The following is a 25,769-nucleotide window of genomic DNA, read 5'->3' as shown; positions in this document are numbered from 1 at the left end:
AAAATTTGCAAAAGCAATGAAATACAGTCCATTGCATAAAAGTTTGGAATTGTTGCCCACACGAAGTATGACCAGTAGGGTTTTTATAATGAAACACTGCTATTGCCAATACATTTGAATTAACAACTTCAGAAATACAAGGAAATAGCATTCCTTGATAGAAAACTGTAAGGCTTCCATTCCAGGGCTGTTTCTGTGTAAACGACACACAATGAACTGCATGCCAATTTTCAAGCAACAATTTCACTTGAAATTTTTGGTTTTTAAAGAAAAATTTAACAACAGATACTTCAGGAGGAAAAGAAAAGGAAAAGAGTTGGTGTCTTATTTTTATTTCACCTGAAGCACAAGCTAACCAAGATTTTTCAAACCCATGTTCCTACTCTAACTTGCAAGTTGACTCTGAGCTAGCAACTGATGGAGTTTTTACCAGCTGTACCCATTTCAAGAAGCCAGTTGTTTGTCCACAAGTGGTAATTCCTGTATGCTAGATTCATATATCATATGAACCACTACAAGGCAGGCAGTCTTTCTTCCTGGCAATGAACTCTAAACAGCATTACAGGTTTTACTGTTCAAACACTAGGCTGCTTTCAAGTGAGGCAACCAGGCAGACATTTTAACCTCTGGTAAGGTTAGAAGAGATTAAAACCTTCTAGCCCACGTGCCATCAATATAATTTCCACGGGAAATTTCCAAGCTTAGTAACGATCCTCACCAAATTCTAAATAAACTGCTGATAGGCTTCTCCTGCACAAGTTTTCACCTAAAACACTGGACTTACTCTTCCTTATGGAAGAAGATTTGGCACAAACAAAGAGAAGCCAACACGTATTGCAATAATTAACAGAACTTCTACTTTGTATTTTTCCAACATTAATATCATAGCTGCAACAGCAAAAGATGCATGCTTAGAAGTTGCACCTTCATAAACAGATAAATGCACCTGTCTTTTGCTCTTTCCAAAGCTACGCTATAATTTTGTTAGAGTAACTTCACTATTCCTGGATGGGTCAGTTTCTCCCTTTCCTGAGGGGGCAGAAGGAGCATAAAATACTTTTCAATTTTTAAAGCAGTTTTTTAAATCATTATTTTTAACTAAATAAAAATGCAATAAAAGTGCAAATATTTATAGTATCAGAGGACTGCTGTTTAGCAATGCAGTCACACTCAAAATCAAGCTTTACTTCTGTCTCCTATGCTTCTAATCTAAGCAATCAGATTTAAAAGGTCTCTGCAATTTCCAAGACTTAGGTAAAAACCCTTGCTGAAATGCTGATTTCTGTACATTGTTACTGACATTTCACATTGGCACCACACAAACTACACACTCTCTGAGAGATCAATCACAGCTATATAAGAAGTCATTTACTGCGTCCCATAACAGACCGCTAGACCAATTTCAGAACGTGAGAATTACAGTAACCACCAGCATGAAAAAGGAGTTAGATACTCAATTAGATGAGGGAATTGTTTTTTGCTCTGCAGCTTAAGGTTGAAAAGGGGGGAGGGAATCCCTGTTACTGGAAACCTTAAGACATCTGCACATCCCCAGCTCTTTTTTCTATGTCTATGGAATCAAAAAAAGGTGGAAGGGGGAGGAAACCCTAAGTCCCTCTGTAATCCTCTAAGTAGGCTTCTATAAAATGAAATTAAAAACCTATGCATTTGTTTTTCACTTATCCATTAAATGTGCACAGCATTAAAGCTTATCTTATTCACACATCAAGTCTCCTTGAAGTATCTGTTGATCAGGACAGTGAGTAATGTTAGGTAAGCCTGTAGCCCCAATGCACCAAATGATTAAGACAGATGTGCTGGAGAGCAATAGCCCACACATGTCAGAGTACTGTCTTCAACAAAGCATCTCAGCCTCGGCAGGTTGCAATTTGCCAGTTAAATACGCAATGAGGGATAAAGTTCAACTCTAAATGACTTGAGACAGAATATAGTTACGTTTTTTTGATTATAGTTTTCCTCTGGTTTAGTAAAAATCCCATATTTCAGTTTACTGCAAGGTCAGTAGACAGTAAACAATTCAACACTTCCAATATTCACTCATCACCCCATTAAATACAGAAATCTGAAAGAAAAAAGGAAACATAAAGAAGAAAACAGACTTTCAGCAAAATGTGAGGGGAAAATAGTAGCAACGTACATAAAGAAAGGAACAGACTAGGAGAATAAATATTTTGCATGACAAGGTAGCTATATTTTAGGCCAACACCTACCCCCTAACGGTTAAAAACCTAACTATAATGAAATCATCTTTATGCCCAGACTGGTTATAAGAGTATAATACATTACAGCACATACTCAGCTGCTGGATCAGTGTGTTCTAGCATCAATTAATCTCCAAAGAACTTGGTACCTTCTGCACAACATTCTTTCATGAAGTCCAGATCAACAGAGAACATGCTTAAAAATTGCAGCTAGTTCTGAATAAGCAGATACTAAGAAGCAGAAGAGTTTTCATTCCAAATCTGACTGTCAGGTGCAGGTACCCTGCCTCCTTCTCTCACATAAATAATTAACTGCAAATTTTATTTTAAAAGTATGATAAATTAACAAGAAACATTTTATTCACTTTTAAGTTCAATTTTTATTCTATGTTTCCTTGTGTGTACTTTTTCAGCCGTAAACAAACAGATTACAGCTGTTCAGCTCTGATTAACTAATAGTCTCAGTATGGCAGTTCTGCACATTTCTTCCCAACAGCTTACCAGATTCCCTTTATCAAGGTATCCCTCTGTACTGACACAGAGAGGAAGAGTTCTTAATCCACTTGTAAATTCTCTAACTTATACAAAGCTGCTTCTATTCCTTTACCCTAAATAACATTTTGGGCATTAGTCAGGCAGAGCACTTTATCTCTCCATGGTGCTGCACCAACCCTCCGGTAACCTCTGCTTTTCAAGCACCTTATTGGAATAGACAGAGTGATGCAACACCCACTGCATAAGCTGAGATCACTGAGCTTTTTAAGTCTACTATTTCTCTTCTTACAAAGGTGATTTGACTCCGAAGAGAGCAGCTCTTGCACTGCCCTGTAGCAAGCAGAGAAGGGAAGAAACCCCACAGGTCCCACTGCAATCAGCTTATAGAGCAAAGCATGATAACCTTTATCTTTGCATGCCTAACTGCTAATGCTGTTATGCGTTATTAAATTATCCAGTCCTTTTAGAATCCAACTCCAGCATTTAACTCACTGACCTCAAGCAGGCAGTGTGCAATGACATTTCCTGCTGGAAAACATCCCATTATTTAAATTGCAAAAATTGCTTGGGTATGCAGTGTTTATGCCCAATGCTGCCACAAGAAATGTCCCAATACAGATGCAAAACACCTATCTCACCATTAAGCTCTTAGTAACATCCACATGGCTAGAAGAAACAGGCTGCTCTTATCACTCTTTTTTTCCCCCCTATATTAATTTATATTTTAGTATTTAACCAAGAATATCAACATCCCTGATAAAGGATGTTGATATTCATGGTTCATCTACCAGTTCAGTGGTTTCTAGTCTTTCTTCTACTGAATTAATTGGATAATTATCTATTTGGATATAAACATAGAATAACCCTACTGTCCTTGGCAGAGTTATTGCAGGCTCATAACAGCCTAAAATTGAGACAAAATTTCAGGCATTATCAGTCCTCCCACAACCTGAGATGTTCCAACCAGCCCCAGTTGACCACTGATCAACAACATCATACCTACTTTGATACTGGAAATCATAACATGATTTGTATATGCAATAGGCCAAGCCTGTGTTTTGAGATATTTGATACTCTATCTACATCCCAGAGTGTGTATTTTTAGGCTTCAGAGATGCTTTAACTTCTATTGAGCTTCTAGGGCTACTATCCACAACACTATTCCAATAATTTTCTAAAAAATTGTACAAACAAATCAGATCTGATATTCAGATAATTAAAAAGCTTAGGATTGCAAATAAGAGATTTCAGCATAAAGCTTTTTTTTTTAAATTCCTTCTAGCTAATATGGAAATTCGACCTTCTTAATAAGAAGCAATTAGAACCTCACATTTAAAAAAACTTCAGAATTCCTTCTCTGATCACAGGATTTACCATTCTCGAAAGAACCTCAGCTGCCAAATAAAAAGAAACAGAAAATCCAATGTTCCAAAGGTAAGTCTTTCAGTATAAGTAGATAGAAAACAAAGCAGAGTTATTTCTCTGAATTAAGAGAAGACTAGAAGTATAGGCCTATGTGCAACACTGCATTGCTTATATTCATATAAGCAATGCATTAATTTAGTAATTCAAAGATCAACTTAACAACTTCACCACTGCTCAGATCAGATAAAATGTTCAGATAACACATTAACCTAGTGTGATCAGACACAGTGCAACAAGATACTAGGACAAGAGGAGAATTGCTACCTACTGAGGCGACAAACTGGGTGTTTAATTACACCTACTGAGACCAATTTTTTTAAAAAAAATTTATTAACTGCTTCAGCTTTTTTACAAAAAAAAAAAAATCCTAAATATTAGGTTGTACTATCATAGAGAAAGCTATACACAAAAATGGAGAGGACTTGAAAAGAACTGGAGAGCATCATTAAGCAAAGAGGAGTACTAAAACTGAGATCTAAACAGCAAAGTTGGCTTTTATCTACAACTAACTCGCGTATGTATATTTAACTTTCCAGCTGGTTACAACAAGGTGCCTCTAACAAATATTCATCCATCCTTAAGTTCCCCTTGAAGTAAAAGCACAAACAGACCAACACTGAAGATAATCTGTACTAATTATGGTGTTAGAGTCGAGCTGTCTTTCTCAATTGAAAAAAAATCTCACTGTCATTTAAAGGTAATAATTTTGCTGCACATAATGCTCAAAATCTAATTCCACAGGATTTTAGCACAATGTTAGGTACTTGACAACACAGTGATTTATGTCCCCAGCTCTCTTTTCTTGAGGGTATAAAGAATTGCAGATACCCGGCCCATTACCAGTTGTAAAGGCCAGAATTCAGAACGAACCAAAAATTGTGTTCAATTCTACAAAGAAGAATGTACTGATGACTGGAGTCTTTAATGCCATTTTTTGTTTGCATATACAATTACCTGAATCTGTAGCAGACATTCTTCTACAAAAACCTAATACCAGATTTAAAAAAAGTCTGACTCATTTGAATATTAATCTCCTGCCCTTAATTCATGTGAATTTCCTCCCTTCTTGACACCTTCTTCCCTTTCCTACTCAACCTTTTTACTCCAAGTGGGATCACTGGAAATGACATCGTGTTCCCCTTGGATAGGATGGGGCATGATGCACAACAAAAAAAAAAGACACTCAAACCTGCAAGAAGCAGTCCAGGCAACTAACACAAAAGGATTAGCAGGAATCCAGGGCACACATCATAACCACACCTCACCAAACATAGGGAAGCATGACACTAAGCTATGCCTGTAACTGGCAGCTGGAGGTGAGGAGACTGTAGCAGCAGCTGCAGACCTGGTTTTGATGTACCAGCGAAAAAAGAGCACTGGAAAGAAGAATTTCAGTGCTTCTCAAGTGCTCAGGAGGAACACAGGTTAACATACCTGGTAACAAAACCGGGATTTAAACAGATTTGTGCTGCCTCCTCCACTGCCAAAACGCATCACAAAGTCAACTGCAGTACACAGGTGTGGTCTAAGACAATAGTTTTGGCTGTTGCTACTCACTTAACTTACTATTAAGAAATACATTAATTGCTAATTAATCTATTAAGAAAACTAAATAGCAATTAATTTTTACACAAGTTCCCAGATGTATGCACTCACTGTCTTACTGTGAACCCAATTCAACATGCATGGATATTGGCTTTTCCTGTTCTCTGACTTAAGCGTGGGATGTGAAATATATTGCATCTCCTAACTCCTGTAATCTTACTCTTTTTCATAATTCAAAGCACTTCTGTTTACCATATTAAGACAACCTTATTCATTCACTTTAAGAGAAGCTATTTGCCAGAAGTCCAATATGCTATTTCTAATTCCAGCTTCTCTGACCTTTACTTTTTTTATACATCTCCAAAATAGGGAAATGCCAACTTCATTAGACTGCTCAAGATCACTATTTGGAAAGCACCACACAAATGCTAATCACTGCTAGTCTGAGGCACACTATGAAAATATTGCAGTACTAATTGTTTTCCAGTGAAAATCTTAGTGGGACTAAAATTATAAATGAGGCAAGACTTGATGGTGCATTCTCAGAGGTGAGATTCATAAAGCAATATGCAGGGTGGACTCCTCCAGATAAGAGCTATCAAGAGGGAATGACAATGAAAGGTGGCACCTTTGACAATCATCTTCACAAGAGGAAATAATGAGGTGCAGCAAGACACACTGCTCTGCTGGCTGTCCCCAGCCACTCCTGTCCACGTGTCCACACAGAGCAGCTTTCCCAACCCAGGAAAAAAATTAATTATTATTTGTAAAGTGCTTCTGGAAAAGTCAAGCACTGGGTAAGCACTAAAAAGTTATTGCTATGGTAAGGAGATGGGAAAGGTTTTAAGTAGCTTAAAAATATATGCTGTTTGTTTTAATAAATCACTGTTTATTCCTATAGCAGAACAGGTATTTGTTCTTAAGTTTTAAGCCACATTTAACTAAATCACAGTTCACAGAGAAAAGTAAATTTAAAAAAAACAAACCTATTTCTAAGATCACTATTGCAGAAATCCTAACAAAAACATTTATTCAAACTGAACATAAAATTTTCACCAGGCAGTAATAAACACCTTTATCACAGAAATCATGCATGCAAAACGATGGAAGCTTATGTAAATATGTACATTTTGAACAGCATATATGCACAAACAGTGTAAGTTGTGTTTGTTTGGAATTTTTTCCTGATTAAAAGAGAAGGGAAGCAATGTTCACTGTCAGCTATCCATTTGACACTGCCTTTTATCTGAAAGCCTCTGCAGGTGTCCAGCTGAACTGGTAAATTCCAAAGAGCCACAGCTGTCCAGCTGTGATGTGGCAAAAGAAGCATCATTCAAAGTCAGCAGTTCTTCAGTTCCTGAAGACAATATCAGGCTCCTAGCACACAACCTGTTCATGTACACCAAAAATACCTCTCTCTTCCCTTGAGGCCAAATTTCTCCATTTCCCCCTCACAGGCTTTTTAATGCTGCCCCTCTCCAGCTATATCGCTCATAGTCCACACTTTTCCACATAAGGGCACATTTCCATTTCTCTCACAGGCACCAGCAATGTCCTGAGAATTCCTCTTTTGCTACAACCTGAGCTATGGTATTGAAGAAGATGACCCAAACCAGTCCAGGAATTTATCCTAAGCCACAGCTGACTGGGCAGAAACAAGGACAGTCCTTGGAGCAGAGAGCCCCACCAAAATCCCTAAGTCACCAAAACAATTACAAGCAACCCCTCAACCAGAAACCAGTGCTCCCACTATGATCTCTTGCTATGACATGGCATAACAGCATCTTTAGCTGATGGGCAGCCTTCAAACACACCCTTTACTTACAATACCCTAAATATCTCAGGCTCAGCTTTGCCACAGATGCTGTGTGTTTTTGTGGTTACACCTTTTCTTATTTCATGAGCACAGATTAAGTATTAAACAATATTTTAATAAATAAAGAAATGGATGGCGCTTTACACTTCAAGTCATTGAAATGTTGAATTTCTCTCTATGCCATTAGCTGTATATGTCTGCTGAGTCTTTAATTGTATTTTGAAGAACAAGAAATCACAGACATGGAAACCACATGAGAGAAATGGCCTCAATCCAAAATGAAATTATGTATAATCCTAAACTACATAACTCAGTAGTAGTTTAATGATAGCTTGTCTAATTATACCTTACAACACTTATTCTGCAGTAGTGTAACATAAAATCACCTCTCATATATATATATATATATATATACACACATATACATATTCACACACAAACACGCAATACCTATAAAAAGAAAGCATTATGTCTTTGCTTATACACAAGAACATCAGAAGTCCATAGTCTGCCAAACATGCCATGTGTCCTCCATACATTTCACCCCATGAAATGCTTCCATGACAAGCTTCTCAAACATCCAGCTGCAGCAAAGTTAAGGACAATATACAGTATTCCTCAAGCACCTACATACTTTTTCAGGTTTGTATCAATGTTTGACTATAACTCTCAGCACAAAAATTTCTTTTGAAGTATGAAGAAATAAAGAAAGAAAAAATATCATATGCTAAGTTCCTAAAAATACAGTGAATCATGGTGGAAATAAATGACAGACCTGGTTAAATGAGGATGTGTGTATGGAACAGCTCAGACAAAAGAAAAGCAATTCACACTTTCATTTTCTGTGGGTTCAAATTTACAGGTACCATATTTAGATATCCACTGGGGTCCAAGAAAATATCAATATGGTCACATGTTCATCACAGTTTCAAGATATGCACTGACTGCATGAAGTTTCTTCTAAAACTCCAGGTCAGCACTGAATCGCCCAGAGAAACACAGATTTGATACACTAAGATACAGCACAGTATAAATACGTCCCTCTTTAATCTCCAGATGATAATGGACTTTATTAAACAGATGCCACCCATCTTTCATTTCAGTTAGCTGAAAGAACCAATTAGATGCACATTTTCATAATGGAAATGTGAATTCAATGTGAAGCTTTGTCTAACAACAGGCTTGTACAGCAAAGCCTAAGCAGAGCTAAGCCACGGTCTCCAAGGGCTCCTCCTGGCACAGAACACTAATGCAGGCTAGGGACTGACTAACTGCATGCATCCACAGATGTAAAAGGCAAAAATCCAGCAGATAACATGGAAAGAAGTTGCAGTCATGAGTGGGAGAGAAGAAACACAAGTTTCTAGTTAGAAAAATCCATAATCAGTCAGTGTTAGAAAGATGCCTGATCCTTTTCATCCAGCATTCTCAGCAAAGCAAGGCTTTTAAGCATACTCACAGCCAACAGCATTGCAAGCTGTTAGAAAACCCACTTATGCCAGCAGGAGAAGCCACCAGGAGCACTGGCCAGCCACGGGGACGGTCCAGAGGACAGCCTGTGGGCTGCACCAGGCACAGGAGACACTTCCATCTGGCCTGTCACCTGCAGGAGACGCAGAACAGCTGCTGAGGGATCACACACACAGGGCTGAACAACTCCTCTCAGCACGGCCTGCCACACAACACAGGTGCCACTTCCACGGTGGTCTAGGGGATGACATTTGCTGCCAAGGATGGAGGAAAGCACTTCTCAGGCCCTGGATCCCTCTTTACCCGAAAAACACGAGCCATCCTATCCCTCAGGCCACATCAAAGTTAAGTGCCTCCAAACAGATTTTAAGCCAAATTTAACTCACTCTATTAAGCTTATAGAAAACAACCTTCTATGAGAAAATGAGCTGTATCCATATTTATTTTTATAGGTCCCATGGAAACCAATTAAATTAATTAACCTCTCTCCATCATCTTTTCTATTAAGTCTGTCCTCATGTGTAAGAATATGAAGATGGAAAAGGCTAGATCATTTCCCTATTCTACACTGTAAAAAAAAATTAACGGAGAGAGTAATCAGCACGTACAGTGAAAACTGCTTCCATTTTTAAAAGATTGCAAACAGAAAATACCCGGGCTCTTCCAAAACAATTACTTTTTTTAATCCTTCCATCACAGAGTCTTAAAATAAAATTTACCATGTGATTGTGTGCATCCCAGGAATAGTTCTATTATTCTCAGATTTTAGGGATGGAATAACCAAAATGAGCACTGTTTCCAACCTCCTGTATAACAGTCTACACAAATTAGTTCCTTCATATTCAGATTCCAGGTTTTAGAGAACCACTCTTTGTACTTGCAACTACTAAACAACATTCTTTTTCCAGAGCCTTCCTCTCACCTGCACTTGCACTTCCATATTTGTATTCATAAGTTCTTTTTTTGTTTCCTGTTAAATCAAACAAGCAGACCTTTTTTAACCCCTAGGGGTAAAACATGTTCTGATTTTACAAGAAGACTCCCTCATTTTCTTTAAATCCTCCATGAAAGAACAACCTATTTTTCCATGTAAGACACCAAACTGACTTGATCCAACAAGCCTCACTAACAAAACATACAGCACAAAAAACACCTCCTTGATTTCTGCTCAGTAGTCCCCCACGCAGAGACACACTGTAACCCCATCCCCTGTATGACAAGGGGATTGGTGACCCACTACTTCAGTGAGTCGCTGTTTTCCTAATGTAGTTTAAGAGTGACCTAAATCTTTGCTTCCTATTCATTCAATGTTTCATTTAGCTTATTAAAATGAACCCTGTACAAGTGAGTTCATCTTATTATGCAGCACAGATCACTCTGAAATTGAATTCCTCTTATTATGTATACACCAACAACCTTTTTGTTCATGTAGAATCTCAAAGTTTAAGAATTAATTTTTGAAAAGAAGTGATGCTAGTCACAACCACGGTGCTTTTCATACCTCTATCTATTAAAGGGTCAAACTGTCACACACTCACTGTGTAAGAAAATAGGGGAGATCAGACGTAAAGAACAAATACCTCTAGAGACTGGATTTTTTCTTCCTGTGAATAGAGTTGAGAGTCTACAAGACCATTAGCTATGAAAAATCTAATGTTAATCTGAAGTCATGTTACAGAATCTGAAATTAATTCAGCTGCCAAGAAATTGCTTCCATCATTAGATACGCAGAAAACAAGATCCCTCTCCCTTGTTTAGCCACGTGGGACAGTGGATTATCAAAGTTCAAAAAGCAAAAAGATCAGCAGTGCTCCCTTAGCTCACAGAATAAGATTGTCAGCTCATGCAATTTGCATTACCTTGGGCACTGCAGACATAACCAGCGCTCACAGAGACCTCCAGTTCTACATTTCTGCAGTTTTAAACACTTTTGAGGGTGTGTTGTGAAGGCAGAACTTGGATCTGGTGCAGCCATTCCTATGATGCAGCCAGGCCACACACCCATCTCACGCACATGCAAAATCTTATCCTCAGGAAAAACATAAGATACCAATCCCCCCCAAAATATTTTCCTTCCATTTTCATGCCAGAATTTCTGCATAAGTGGTAACACTCACTGGACTTCACATCACCCTGTCCTGCATTCCCTTTAGAACACACACTTTTAACCATCAACGCACATTTTGGCATGAAGTTTCAAGTTTACACACACACTGTGTCAAGAGCACGCTACATTTTTTTTTTTTTTTAAGCTGGCTACAGCTACTTTCATTTGCCACAGCCAGTGACAAATAATAAACAAAAAAAGAAATTTTTAAGCATAAAAAAACCTTACCAATACCATTTTTCACACCACAACTGATCTAGCGAATGTATACATTGTGGAGGCAAAAAACTTTAAAACTTGATCATTATTTCATCATGTTTTCTAAGAGCACTCTTTCCTCCCATCAAGTTGTATGAATAACTCCAATTAAGCCAAATTTCTTCTATGAAAGCCACAACTTTATTACTACGGATTTCCATCATAAAATTAAAATCCTTTAGGTCTCCATTCCTAACTTTGCCCAAGCAGTGACATCAACAAATTCATATCTTGAACTAATACTTCATTTCATTATAGCCTAAGGGGTGGAAATAACAGCATACCTGAAACCTCTATCAAGAATCAAAAAGATTAGAAAGAAAAATCCAAAGAATTGCTGAAAGGGTGCTTTAAATACATTTTAAATATTTAAAATATTTTGCTAAATTATTCATTGAATGTTTAAAATACAGGGATTAGCTCTGAAGTTTGGTGTCTGTATATTATTTTCTCCATCTCCATCACTTGCCTGGTCTGCACTTTCTAGGGAAGAGTCCTGAAACCCCGTTAGCAGCCTGAATTACTTTTGGATTTAGGGACAGCTTAACCCAGCTTTTCAGTAATGATAGTATTTTCTCAAAAGCCATGGTGGTTGTTACTAGCTTTAATAACACTGTGTTTGTTACACTCAGTACATGAACAAAATGTGATTTAGATGAATGAAAATTAACCACTTCAGCATGAACAACATTGTTCTAAGTAGTGCACCCTCCTCAGCTCTCCCAAAGACATCAGTCTGCTCCTCCACACAGTCACAAGTAATCCTATTCCTTTCAACTACACTAATTCATGCACACCAGACAGCAGGCTAGGAGCTGCAGGAAAGCTGTGGTCCTGCTAGAAGTACATGTTATCCCGCTCTTTCTGTGGTTTCAAATCTAGGCAGACCTCCCCAAGAGACAGAAACTGTGAAGGGTCAGATGAGGACAAAGGAGGAGCCTGATGCAGACCACACCCAAAGGGTACAGTCACTTATATGGCAGGGATCTGGAGATGCACTCAGCTAACAAGGGGATGCAGTGTGAAACCATTCCACAAGAACGAAAATCCCAAGGATTTAGGAAGAAAGCACACTGTTCCTCTTGCTAGAACAGACTAGAACATCTCTTCCTTGTGATAACTCCACTGCAAGTTTTAACTTCAACAATAAAAAGAAGGTCCCAAATCCAAAGCTGCTAGGTTAAACAGTTGAAGCATAGGATATGAGGACCTGCATTGTCCTGGTAAAACAGAAGACCACATGCTGCTCTATTTGAACAGAGTCCAAAAGAGAGACAGAAGGTAAAAACAGCCTAAGAGGCTGCTGGCCTCACACAGGGAAGCTGTCTAGCCTCTCACAATACATCCTTACGGTGAACCAAGAGTGAGCACCAGGACAGATGGCAGAAACTTTTCAAGCCTACCAGTGGCCTTTTTTCTTCTGTCATCAGATGTAGCTGTAGGGATTAGCACAACATAGTAAGCAGTTTGAGGATTATACTGAAATTCATCTCTGCACGTATCTAGTCCTAGGCAAATAAACAAATACAAAATATATTCTCTTTCATCTCCAGCCAAGTTACAATTTCGATTTCCAACAAACTTGACCTCTTCAGCAAATGCCACTCCAATAGCAATCCCCGAGGGCATTACAGGGACAAAGTGAGGCATGCAAACACTCTAGAGTAGTGTCGTGGAATATGCCTGGTGCAGGTAGCTGGGCTTGCAAGCTGCAGTTGAGCTCTGGGTGAAAATCTGAACAAGATGCTGTGAACAGCCAACCCCTGGGATAACAAAGAGCAGGAAATGGGTGACACCAGCCAGCTGGATAGAGACTGAGAGGGTGACAGGAGCTGAAGATTCAGGAAGCAAAAATACTTCCTGAAACAATTTTACCTGTACATATCCCAGAGACTAGTGTCTTTCCTTTAATACCAGAAACGCATGCAGAATATTACTCTGTTCACCTATATAGACTTCACTAAGAGCATACTTTGAGACAGGATTGTAGGACAGGGAATAAAGAGAATCACATTTTGTTCATAATAGCTTTTGACTTGGGAATCCAGAAGACATCAACACAGCATATTCTGGTTAATTTACTTTGATATGTGAAGATTAACTCCAGGGAAATAAAAATAATACATTCAAGGATTCTTTCTACCACCCCTGTAATTGTTTCTATTGTCACAGCTTCATTAAATCCCTCTGGTAAACCCTTAAGTATTACAAGCTGCTGTATTCAAGATAATAAAGTAGCCCATGAAATAACTTTCCTCAATAACCATCATTCATAATACATAAATTACAAAAGGTCTTTTTAACACACACATACAGTAACCAGAGCTCAACTGAAGTACAACCAGCACTGACTGAAGCACAACTAACAGGAGCAAAGGCAAAACTATCACAGTGCCAAAGGAAGAATCCCAGCTTAAAAAAGGATGGTTCACCCTTGAGTCACTTTGCTGTAGCCTGCACAGCAGTTTATCTCAGCTGAAATTGTCATTCCCATAAACAGGTGCATTTTTTGCACACAAGCTCAGCAAACGTTTTTTACTGGAATGCAGCAACACCTGCCTGACAGAGCAAACCAAGCTCATTTTATATCCAAACATGACTTGAATAATCACAGTACTGCCCTGCCCAAACTGTTTTCCAAAATAAACACATGAGGAAGGGTTTGATGTTGTTACTGTGCCAAACACATAATATCATTATTTTTCACAGCCACTCTCTTCAACATTTTTTCTGTATGTTCTTCACCACAATTTTTGCTCAGGTACAGTTCAGAAAAGTAACATGCTTCCAAATCTTAGCATAAAGACTGAAGTACTGAAACATAAGGTTCCATTAAGTTTCTCTTGACACAATAACTTCCTTGCTTTATTTCTAAGCCTATTTTCTACTAGAGCAACAAACCACTCAAAACACTTCAGAAGGAATGCACTCCATCTGAATACAAATATTTGGATTTTGCATTCACAACTAATTGATAAGTGTTTTGTTACTGCACAGAAAAGCAGATGCCTCTGAAGTTTTCTCCTACTTCCCTATGTTTAACAAACCTTCTCAAACCAAAAGTACCAGAGAGAAGCTGAATGGCAAGAGAGCACACATAAATTACTGGTTTCCCACCTTCAGCTGAGCATCTGTAACTGGGATCTTTCCCTCAGTTATTACACTACGGCCAGCCAGCCCAACACACATTTCACTAAGCAGGCACAGCTTCTGTCTGCTCTTTCGAGCACTCAGGTTAGTTCAAAGCAAAACCAATTCAACTGTGCCTTCTTCACAGCAGGGTTTGTTTGGGCTTTCTATTCTTTTCTGACTCTGCAGAACAAAAAGAAGTCTGGCCTTCTTGGCTTCTGCAGTAGATGTGCTGAGTGTCAATGTGAACAGACCAATTAAAAAACACAATACATGGTATCTTTCCAGTCAAAAGCTGAATTAAATAAAAGGTTCATAGCTGCAATATGCTTGCTTGAGGACTTCAGCTAAGTAAGTAATTAAAAAAAAAAAAAAAAAAAGAGAAGCAAATCTTCAGGTGCTGTAAATGGATACAACAGAAGGGCTTAAACAAATCAATTCTCATCAAGCAGGCGTCAGTACAACACCCTGAATAAGCGCTCCACCGCACACTTTCAAAAAGGTGATATAAAATAACCCAGGGGAAGGGAGGAAGACCATTTGGAAAAAGAAAAAAAAAATCACAAGCCCCAAACAAACAACAACTTAAGAAAGGCACACAGGTTTTTTTTCCCCTCATATGCCATTATGAATGCCAGACCTAACAAGGCCTATTTACCTACAGGTTTGCATATTGTGGTTCGTTCATTTCAATGTCTAAGAAGCTGCAAGCAGCTGGGACACATACAGGGCTCCTCTCCCAGGTGGACTCTTTGATACTGATCATAAAATGCAGCCGTTCTCTCAGCCAGAGAATTTACATGAATATCTCTCGTCAAATTTCTCAAAACTCAGTAAAACGTCAATTAATTTTTAAGACTTGCAATCCTTTGTCAAACATCCCTGAAAGCAACCAAGAAGTTCAGAAACACCTGGTGCAGCTTGTGCAGTAGGATCCTTGGACAGGAGTATAAGCCAGTATTGTTTCCATAGAAAATCAGGATAAGTTGTTTTCTCTGTAATGTGCTTTCATTTTTTCTCCAAGCAGCGTAATTTACCAAAGGTTTGCAAGCTTCATTTTTAACTACTAGGCCAGAAACCCGGTTTCAAGAGGAACAGAGGAGAACCAACAACATACCAAGGAAAGGGTGCTAGAGGCACTGCAGATCAAAAGCTATTGCATTTTCTGCCTACTCCATCCTTCTTCCACTGCCATCAGCAGCCACTGCTCAGCCTAATAAATACAAAAGGAGCTACAAGGAATACATGCACTGAAGGAAGCTGTAACAGAGCTGAGGATCTAGACCCACATGCATACATTTGACAACAGCTTTAAATTCCTTTCTTATTACCAAATAAAAACTTCCATAGATTTCATATAGTTACTGTTTTTATTATCCAAATTAGAAATAAACAGTGGTTTCTAAAACCCTACTAATAAAAAAAACTAGGCAACAAAAGGAGTTTAAACTCCCTTTATTTTTTTCTTAACCAAAAGGGGTGGCCATCTTCACTACCATTCCACGCCTTCCAAAAACCCTTCACTTGACACAGCTGTTTAATTTCTAACAGTTCCTCACCTACAGCTCTCATGCCTCTCTCAAGCTGCTCTGTGTCATGTCAAGTCTTGTTTTATTTTAACTATACAAACTCTTTATGACAAGGATTTAGTCTATATTTAGAAAATGCTGCAGAAGATATAGTGCTGTGTAAGTGTTTTACAGTTTCTCTGGTGTTCAACTTCAGCATTTTAGAAGTCACATGCATTGTCCTATGCCAACTGTAAGAATCATTATCATGATTAGGGAATTGCTTCTTTTATACATACATTCCCCCCCCCCCCTAACTATTTTCAAAGCATACAAAATCAAAATTAAATATTTATAATGCAAGATGTCAATAAAATTCAAATGAAAGCATGAGAAAATAGACAAAAACCTAAAATTTTCATACCCTTTTCCAACAGTTACTTCTTGCTCACCTTCTTCAACAGACACTATCATCCTAAGACCTTCTCCAATTAAGGCTACAAATAATGTGTGTATTGCAGTATACAGCTTTGAAAAACATCTTGTCCACAACAAAATAAACTACTTAAAACCAGGATAAGTAGCTTTTTTTTTTTTTGGCTGTTATTATTTTCTGCCTACCCCTGGCCCCTACTTGCATATCTGAGAGTGGATTTCTGTTTCAATTTTACTGTTTCTAAAGCAATAAATGAAAGAAATCCTTTTCTTTTTTTCTGAACCATTCACTATTTCATATTAAAAACAGCATAGCTTTCAACTGAAACCACCACTACTAACCTTCTTTCACTAAAAACATTTGTATTTTATATATACACACAAACATACATGTATATACATACATGTGTATGCAGTATTTACCCCAGAAAATTTATCCCCACAGTGTCTTGGGAATATTATGTTAATATGACTTGAATGAAGTTTTTAGCTAACCCATCCTGTGGGTTGCTTACATATTAACATCCTAGTCTTATTCACCTGCTAACAGCCTGAAATTGAAAGTATTACTTGTAAAAATGATACATGTCTCTTGACAAAGAGGATTCAGATGCATAAGTTATTAGGCCTTTAGCTAAGCCATGTAAGGTGGTTATTTGCATGTTCTTAGCTCGTGGCAAATACTAAATGAAAAGAGCTAACTAGCAAAACAAACTATTAAAAATAGACACAAGCGCTGCAGAGCTGCAGACCTGACAGTGTAAAACAGCCTTGTAGCTTCTGGTTCTGATTTCTGCTTGTTAAAAGTTTAATCTGTAACAAAGCCTGTCATTAACAGACAATTGTACGTTGCTCCCTTATTAAGGGCCATGAGCAAGTACTAAAGACTGGCGTGAAATTTGCTGAGATGCTGCCACAGACAGACACCAAAGCCATAATTGACCAAGATCAGGAGGTTGGGATGAGGATTTAAAGACAACAAAGATTGTCTTGCAGCTCATGTGACTAATCCCTAAATTTCTTCTAACACCCGTTTTGTGGTTGAGTAAAGGCAGAGAGCTGGGAGAACAGAACTGCTGATTTTCCCTTCATTCCCCACCAGATCTCCTCTGTGGCCTTTTCTTCCCCATCTCGGCAAATGTCCCAACTTTGCTAGCTATAAAGATTAGCAGGTAAAAAGAAGCCATTTGTGGTGCCAGCACTTATCACCTGACAAACTAATTCCTTCATATTTCTATTATTTACTGCTCATCTACATGTTTTTCACAACTCTTCAGCCAATATTACTTTCAAATAGTTTTCCTAAATCTTGTATTCTTCCTTCTACTTTCCCATCATCCATCTATTTCTGAAAAGGTTAAATTTAGGCAATCATTTTAACTACCCTGGTCTTTTGAACCTCTCCTCCAGCTGGATTTCATAAAAACTCTAAATGCCTTGTGTTGTCCTCTTGCATAATCACCATTAGCATAGAATAGGTTCCTACAGGTACAAAGCAGTTTCTTTTCAGACACTGAACTTATTCACATCTATTGTATTTGCAGTCTTAAACATTCTATAATTCCTCCTCTTTTGGACTTACTTATTGTAAGAAACATTCTTATAATCTAATTTTTGGAAGTACTAAGAATTTAATGATGTAACAAAAACCATCAAAACAGTACAAGCCCAGTATCTTTTGAAAATCAGTCTTTGAAAAAAATAATGTTGCACAAAGCATACAGACATACAGTAAAATATTATTTAAGGGTATAATCAAGGCCTCATTAAAAGCAGTAGCATTTTTGCCGCTGGGCTATGGCGCCAACATTTCTCCCTGAGCTCGCAGCCACTACACTGAAAAAACGGGTTCAAAACCATAACAAATTAGGATGCCTGAATGTCCTACTCACAGGGTAACCTCTGTACTAACTAGCTAAAAAACACTACATATTCACATAATTCAAAATTTAAATTCATGTACAACAAAAGCATTTTATTTTGCTATTTACAGAGATGGCAGAGCCTGCTATCAGCTTCCTTATACCACATTTACTTTTACATAGGAAAACAGCAAAACCAGAAGAGAACAGGAGATCCCTACATGGCTCTCCCAGCCCAGGATCCCTGACAGTTCAGTAACCTCTAACAGAAGAAATCAACTGGAATGCCTTCAAAGGCTGCCTCTGGAGGACATGCAGGTGTGCCTTCACTTGTTGGGTGGGTTTTTTTCCAAACAAGCAAATAGTCCTGCAACAAGTAAAGGGTCTGGAAGATAAACCCTATGAGGAGAGGCCGAGGGTTCTACAGGCTGGAGAAAATGAGTCTCAAGGGAGGCCTTATCACCCTCCACAACTATCTGAAATGAGGCTGTGGCTCAGGCACCCCAAGGCCGTGGGTCAGCCTTTTCTCCCATCTGTCAGCAGGACAAAGGGAGACAGCCTGGAGTTGCACCAAGGGAAGTTCACAGCAGATATTAGGAAAAACTTCTTCACTGGAAGAATGGTTAAGCATTGGAACAGTCTGCCCAGGAGAGTGGTGGAGTCCCAGCCCCTGCAAGTACTAAAAAAATGAGACACGGCACTTTGTGATATGGTTCATTGGGCACCATGGTATTTGAATAAAAGGCTGGACTCGATCTTGGAGGTCATTTCCAGCCCTAATGATCCTATGATTCTATTATATCACAATGTTTGTGCTTCCACATGCAAATTGACCCTAATGTATGTTACATGATATCAACGTGCACATGCCATTTCCTGCAGATGCTGGGTGGCCCAACTTAAAACACAGTCGGTTTAAGGATCAAGAAATACTAAAAACTTAACATGTCACTTCAAGCACAATTGATACCTTACACTCACAGCTATGCATGATCTGCACTCAAAGTATTTGAGAGGTCTCAATGGATGGGAAAGAATGCACATCATCTTGCAGTGTCCCTTTACTGGAAATAAATATGGACAACGCCACATCATTTTCCCTATTGCCATTTTCTCCCACTCACCTCCCTTCAGCAAAATCAAGGGAAAAAAACATGAATATATTACAGCAGAATTTGCTTTCCAAGGCAGTTTATTAATATTTCTGAATACTCCAAATGAAATTAGCTTCTTAGCATTTTCATCCTTCCAATATATACACTGCATTCTTATTTAAAGCTTCTGTGTTAACAATGAAATAAATGTTCTTGAACAGAATAAAGTAATACATGTGGTGACAACTAATAGAAAAAAAATGAAAGGCAATCCATTTTTGGCAGAACTGTTATTCTATTTCCATTGCCTCTGTGCCACAACACGTCCAGCAGGTCATCAAGAATCTAGCCAGCATATTTTAAAGTCATAAAACCAGACAAAACAGTGACCAAGGCTCCTATTCAAATCAGCAGCAATTCTGCCACTGGCCAAAACTTCTTCAAGAGTAGATGGTAAAACTTTGCTCTTCTACTCTCTCCTTGACAGTCATTTAGTAAAAAAAAATAAGGAAAAAACCTGTAAATTAATAAACAAATGAGGCAGTATAGTTCTGAAAAATAGCCCCACAAATTGGTACTGCATCAAATTAAAGCTAGAAGACACTCTAGAATTTGGGATTAGTACCTAGCACACAGAACAAAATACAAAGCACAAACTGCTGGTGCATTTGGATATTGGCAGAGTAGGCAGAGACTGCCACTGCCACCTCAGCACAGCACACCTCTCTCTCTGACCATATTTTGGAGGTACTGGGTGACTTCATCTTTCTCTCAGTGTGAGATTTGGCTGGCATGGCAGACAGTGACAGTTTAACATCATTGGGAGGTGACATCTGAACAGATGTCATTGCTTCTTAGCTAAATTTACAAGCTAAATTACAAGGTTTGGACTCTGCCACAAGCAACACACAGATGAGAAACCTGTTGAATACTTCTGTACTCTCACCCAAATTTAAATCCCACTGTACTATACAAAATCAGTACATCACTTAGAGCTGTTATTTTCTTATTAAAATGTTTAACGAGATCACATAAACATGGCACATCAAACTAGGATCAGTAAAGGGACCCAAAAACAAGCATGAAATAAGCAAAAAATGTCACAGCTGGATATGCACTAGAACCAAACAAGATACTTTCAGAAGCAATGATTTGCACTACTGAAATTTATAAAGGAGCATTTTTAAAAGCTTCCCACCAGTCTGTCACAACTGGTTCTTTACACTGGAAAACAGCTGTGATCCTCAGAAGCATTACTGGCTGAGCCGCATCTCAAATTCCTGATATGCTAGAGCATTATAAAAAATTAAGTGGTATTTCCTTAAATTATGTAAAAGCATCATTACATCCTATGAGTGCAAAACTGCTTTCTCTCAAACTTAACAACAAGAAAAATCCAGGAAAAGCTCTTTTGCCTAGACTGAAAAAAATCACCTGATAGTAATTAGTCTTTATTGAGAAAATCTGCATAACTTGACACACAATGCTGTAATTGGATCTGTAACAAGTTTCCACATCTATGCCAAGTTATCAAACTATATAAATACAACTAATCCATTAAGATAAGACTTTGGAACTTGGGATGCATATTCCAGTTCAACTGTCTTTATCACAAATCAGCTGTGTGACTTCCACACATCACTGCTTCAATGTCCCAAGTATGAGGAAAAGAACTACATGTCCATACCTCAACACTAATGTGGACCTTCATAGCAATAATCAAGGCAAAAACATAGGCAACATGTATAGGCAACATGTTTGGATACAAAACTATCATCACTCCTGTCTGGTAATCCCTCTCAACAGTGTGGTTTTAATTTTTAGGTTTTAGTTTTTGTGCAGAATTACAAACACATGCAACAAGACTGCAGTGCACATTTAATAAAAATCTTACTTCTTTCACATCTAGGACTTCACTACTTTTACTCATTGCCTGCCTGTAGCTTCTTTTCCCTTCCTATAAACCAACTATCCTCCGTCAGACAGTCACGTTTCAGGTAAAGGCAGACTTCATAGAAAGCATTATTACTACTGCTACTACTGCTATTATCATTATTACTATTTTTATCATTTCAGTGCCATACAACAGACAATTGATACTACAGCCTTCAGTCATGGAGTGAGTTTGTCTTATCTAACCAACATAGCCCACTATGTAGTGCAATGAGAGCAAGTTAAGAAGCAGCAAGTAAAAGTAACCACATATTTAACTACCAAACAGCTACAGAAGTTTAATACTGATGCCTGTAAAATACACAGCTGCATCTTCCATACTCAAAGTTAAAGGCCCTTGCTAAAGCACAGGAATATATATGAAATCCTACCAGTACAAATGACAATATACATTTTAGGTACTTGCAAGTTCTGTTATTTTACATGCCGTCTCACACAGCCAGTACACTCAATAGCTAAAGTCTAACACAAAACATATTTACTTTACCAAGGTAACCCAGTTTACTGTCACTGCAGAAAACTGCCAAATAAAGGCAATATTGAGAGAAAAACCTGAAGAAACTGCAGTCACTTTTCAGGCAACAAACCCAGCCCCTATCTGCCATTTATGTGTCTATTTCCTTTTGTTTCCCTCCCACCTGATGATGAGCCCCTCCAATTACAGCAAAACTATTCTCAAGGGGAGGACCTGATGTACTGAAACTTACAACAAAGAGTAACTTCTTAGAAGAAGATAGAAGATATTCAGCTCCTCACCACAACAAGCTGGTTGCTATTTAATTTGACTAAGTGTTCACAGGGTTTCTTCTCCACTGATATGTTCAGTGACACATGAATATTATTTCATGTCGTGCTTTAGTAGTGTCAATCAACCTCAGAAAAACCACAGTGCAACATTCACTTCTTCCCTTGCCTCAAGGGAAGGTAAATACAGCCTCCTTTTATTAGGAGGCCTCCAAAATTACAGTAAAAACAATCCAATTAAACACTATGAAAAGTATCATGGTTCTAGAATACGTAGGTAGATTGATGATTTTTAAAAACTATCATAGAGTTTAATTTTACAAAATGCTTTTCTTAGTAACTTACTTTTATCTCTGTAATCCCCAACATCATAAAAAATATACAGTGGCCATTATCCTTTCTAGTACTCCAGATGGGCTAATCCAACGAAGCCATAGTATCTTCCAAGAACTTTCATGGAAGAGTGGGAATTTTGCCCAATGGAGCAATTTCTCTACATCTCTTTTTCGCTTTATGAAACACTCAGGCAGAAAAAGCTCCAAAACACTGCCAAATCTAACTTCTTCAATATCAACTTCAAAGGCTGATGTGACATTAGATTTAAATCAAAAACGAGAAATCCACCCTCACGCAGCTTACACAGCACAAGAGATCCTGCTCTCACACAACCACATGCACAGACCTGAGGATACAAGATGCTTTTTCAGCATCTTCTGTGACTAACAGACTTAAAAACCAAGCATTAACTCGTGTAAATCAGACACGGTACATGCCCTATGTGCTGTTCCAGGTCATCTGTCTGGTACAGCTGCCCGTATCTGCTGCCTACTCAGGCCTGCACCGAGCTCTCCAGAAGGCAGGCCTCACTCAAGGCACCAAAAGCTACTCCAAAATGTCCTGCCAAGGATTACAGCCAGGGTTACAACACTTAGCCCTGTGGGCTGACTTTCCCACTGAACTAAATTCCCTCAAACTACGGCAGAAAGCTGCTGCACTTGGTTTCCTTCCAAGCCAAACTGGGGAAGTTAATCAAACTACAGGGACCACTCTGCACTCCAGACACAAAGAGGTAAAGGAACCTCAGCTGGCAGAAAATACCCCTTGCTTCTATGTCTCACTTTCAGCAGACCCCGGACAGTTGTGTATTATTGCCTTCTCCTGAGACAGTGCTGCCTATTTATGGGATGTTGTTCTCTGGGATGTGAGAGATTAATAATGTCTCAGCCGTGATCATGATGTCTCTAAGAGGACTTTCCAAGACTAGTTGTTCCTCTGGATTATTCCAGGTCTGAGTCAGCCCTTCCCATTTACATTTCCAAGAAAATATTCTTGAAGTATTTTTTACTGTTTTTGTGATAATTCCCTTTATTACAACAGCTTTAAAAATCACAGCTAAAGGAAGATGCTCCAGAGACAATCACTAATGCCAAAAAAACCCCAAAATGTACTACTAATGCTTCCAGTTAAATAAATACAAACATTACCATCCTTTATACCAACTGCATTTGTAGTACAGGAACACATACAATGAAGAGTTGTAAAGAGTACAAGAACCCTCCTGAATGATTAGGCACAACGTCTTTGCTACCTGAGCTTTTTCAGTTCATTAATATTTCACTTTTATATATTCCTCAGCTGCTTTTACAACATGTTCCTTTCTCTCCTTCTTAAGTATGAGCAAGGAGAATTGTTTGAAGTAACTAGCAGACCTTGCCTCACATCCCCACCTCCGTGCCCCCTGAGACTTTAACACTTCAAGTGCAATATATACTAGATAGAAAAACACATCTGGCATAGAGAGGGATAAGAGAATACTCTGAGTCTCCTTTCTAGTTACATTCAACTATAAAGGTGTGCAATAAGAAAATCAAGCATACTGCAGTTTGTCTATGCCAAGACACTTATTGCTGTCAATCCCAAAGGAGAAAGAGAGACATAAAGCTGGGAGGGAGGGGGGATCCCTTTTCTGTGGAAGAGCAAAATAACCCCATTCCTTTGCAAGACAACTTGCAGCAACATCCTTTCCTTGCCAAAAGTCAAAGACAACCTCTTTAGCTAGGAGGAGCAAAACAAAAACTGTCTAAAGGAAATAAAGGATTTCCATAAACCTCTTCCATAATAAGCACTACCATCACCATCTGCTCCACTTTTTGAGCTTGCCATGCGATTTTGGAAACCACATGCAGCATCCTCCAGCTCCTGCCTCCAAATCCATGGCAAAGGTCACACATGACAGCCAGTGGCCAAGCCCTACCCATTCCCTTTTCTGAAACCACTTCTTATCGTTTTCACCGGTTAAGCAGATTGCCTAACACAGACACAGGGAGGGAAAAGGGGGGGAACGGAAAGAAGAAACACCAAAAAATAAACAAAAAAAGGATGGGATTTCTTCCCCGTCACCTGCACCAGCGGGGCCGGAGGACGGCCAGCGGGGCACCGGGCACCGGCAGCCCGCGCCGTGTCCCCCGCAGGCCGGGCCCGACCAGCCCCGCACTGCCCTCGGGCCACCCCGGCGGCACCGCAGCCCCGGCCGGGCTGGGCCAGCCCCGGGGACACCTGCGGCCGCCCCGCCACAAAGCCGCCGGTGCCGCTATCCCCGCGCCGCCCGCCCGCCCTCGCAAATCCCCGGCGCTACCGGAGCGCGGCTGCCGGGGATCAGCGCGGAGCTGCGGCACCGGCAGCCCCGATCCTCCGCCGCAGCCGTGCCGCGGGTCGGCGCAGGGCGCCCGGCGGCCGCCGCCCCGCGGGCGGGGAAGCGAAGGCCAAGGCAGGGGGGCCGCCCGCGCCCCGGGGCGACACCCGCCGGATCACCTCGGCACCTGCCGAGCGGGGCGACCCGGCCCAGCCGCCCCGGGGCACCCGCACGCCCGGGACCCGGCGGCGCCCCGCGGCCTGGCCCGGTTGTGCCCGGCAATACCGCCCGCGAGGGACGCGTTACCTGGCCGGGCTCCTCCAGCGCCCGACGCGCTCGCCGTTCGCCGGCGGGGGCTGGGACCCCCCTGGCAGCGCGGCGCGGCACCGCCCCCGCCCCGCTGGCTCGCTGCTCCGCCGCGGCGCCCCGGCGCGGGGAGAATAATCCGTGCGGAGCTGCGGTGCCCCGGTCTGTCAGTCTGTCCGCCGGCCCGTCATGTTGCGGCCGGTGTGTGTGTGTGCGTGTGTGTGCGCAGCGGGCGGGGAGGAGGGAGGGCGGCAGGAGAGGAGGGAGGGATGCGGGGGCGGTCCGGGGCGGCGCTTCGCGCGTGTGCCGGTGCGGGGCGCGTGTTCCCGCGGCGCGGAGCGGACCTGCCTCGGTCTCTGCGTGTCTGTGTCTGTCTGTGTATGAGGGGTGATGAGCGTGTACTCTGTGCGGCTGTGTGTGCGCTGCCCCCTGTCTGTCCGTGTCCCTGTGTCCCCGGGAGGAGCAGCTCCCCCGGCCTCTTCGGGCGAGAGGCGAGCAGCGGAGAGGAGAAAGTCCGAGCTCCCCCCGGGAGGAACTCAGCTCCCTCCGGTGTGTTTACACTCACCATCTGCTCAGGGATTTGTACGTATTTTTCCCTTTCCCGAAGGACGGCGGAGCCCTCTGATTTCACTTCCTCGTCCTCTTTTCCATAGACGTCTTTTGTAATTATTTCCCAGTTGCTCCGTGGCCATCCCGGTGCATTGCTGGTCGTAGGGAGGGAATAAGGAAACGACGTTGAAGAAGCAGCTCCACACCAAGGACAAGTCT

The 25,769-nt window shown here is 40.3% G+C and overlaps 1 protein-coding gene across 1 annotated transcript in view; it reads right to left on the bottom strand.

The window, feature by feature from the left end:
- The window catches only part of CCSER1 (coiled-coil serine rich protein 1), a 382,235-nt gene extending 357,028 nt beyond the window's left edge, over positions 1–25,207 (bottom strand). The window contains exon 1 of the mRNA XM_041484265.1: positions 25,002–25,207. The gene's annotated coding sequence lies outside the window, so the exon portion shown is untranslated. The remainder of the gene's footprint in view (positions 1–25,001) is intronic.
- Between the last annotated feature and the right edge of the window lie 562 nt (positions 25,208–25,769).

This window comes from Pyrgilauda ruficollis, unplaced genomic scaffold (genome assembly GCF_017590135.1).
Source record: "Pyrgilauda ruficollis isolate IOZ18807 unplaced genomic scaffold, ASM1759013v1 scaffold65, whole genome shotgun sequence".
In the NCBI taxonomy this organism is placed as follows: Eukaryota; Metazoa; Chordata; class Aves; order Passeriformes; family Passeridae; genus Pyrgilauda; species Pyrgilauda ruficollis.
Note: the sequence above shows the minus strand (reverse complement) of the source record. Positions and strands in the feature narration are given on the sequence as shown.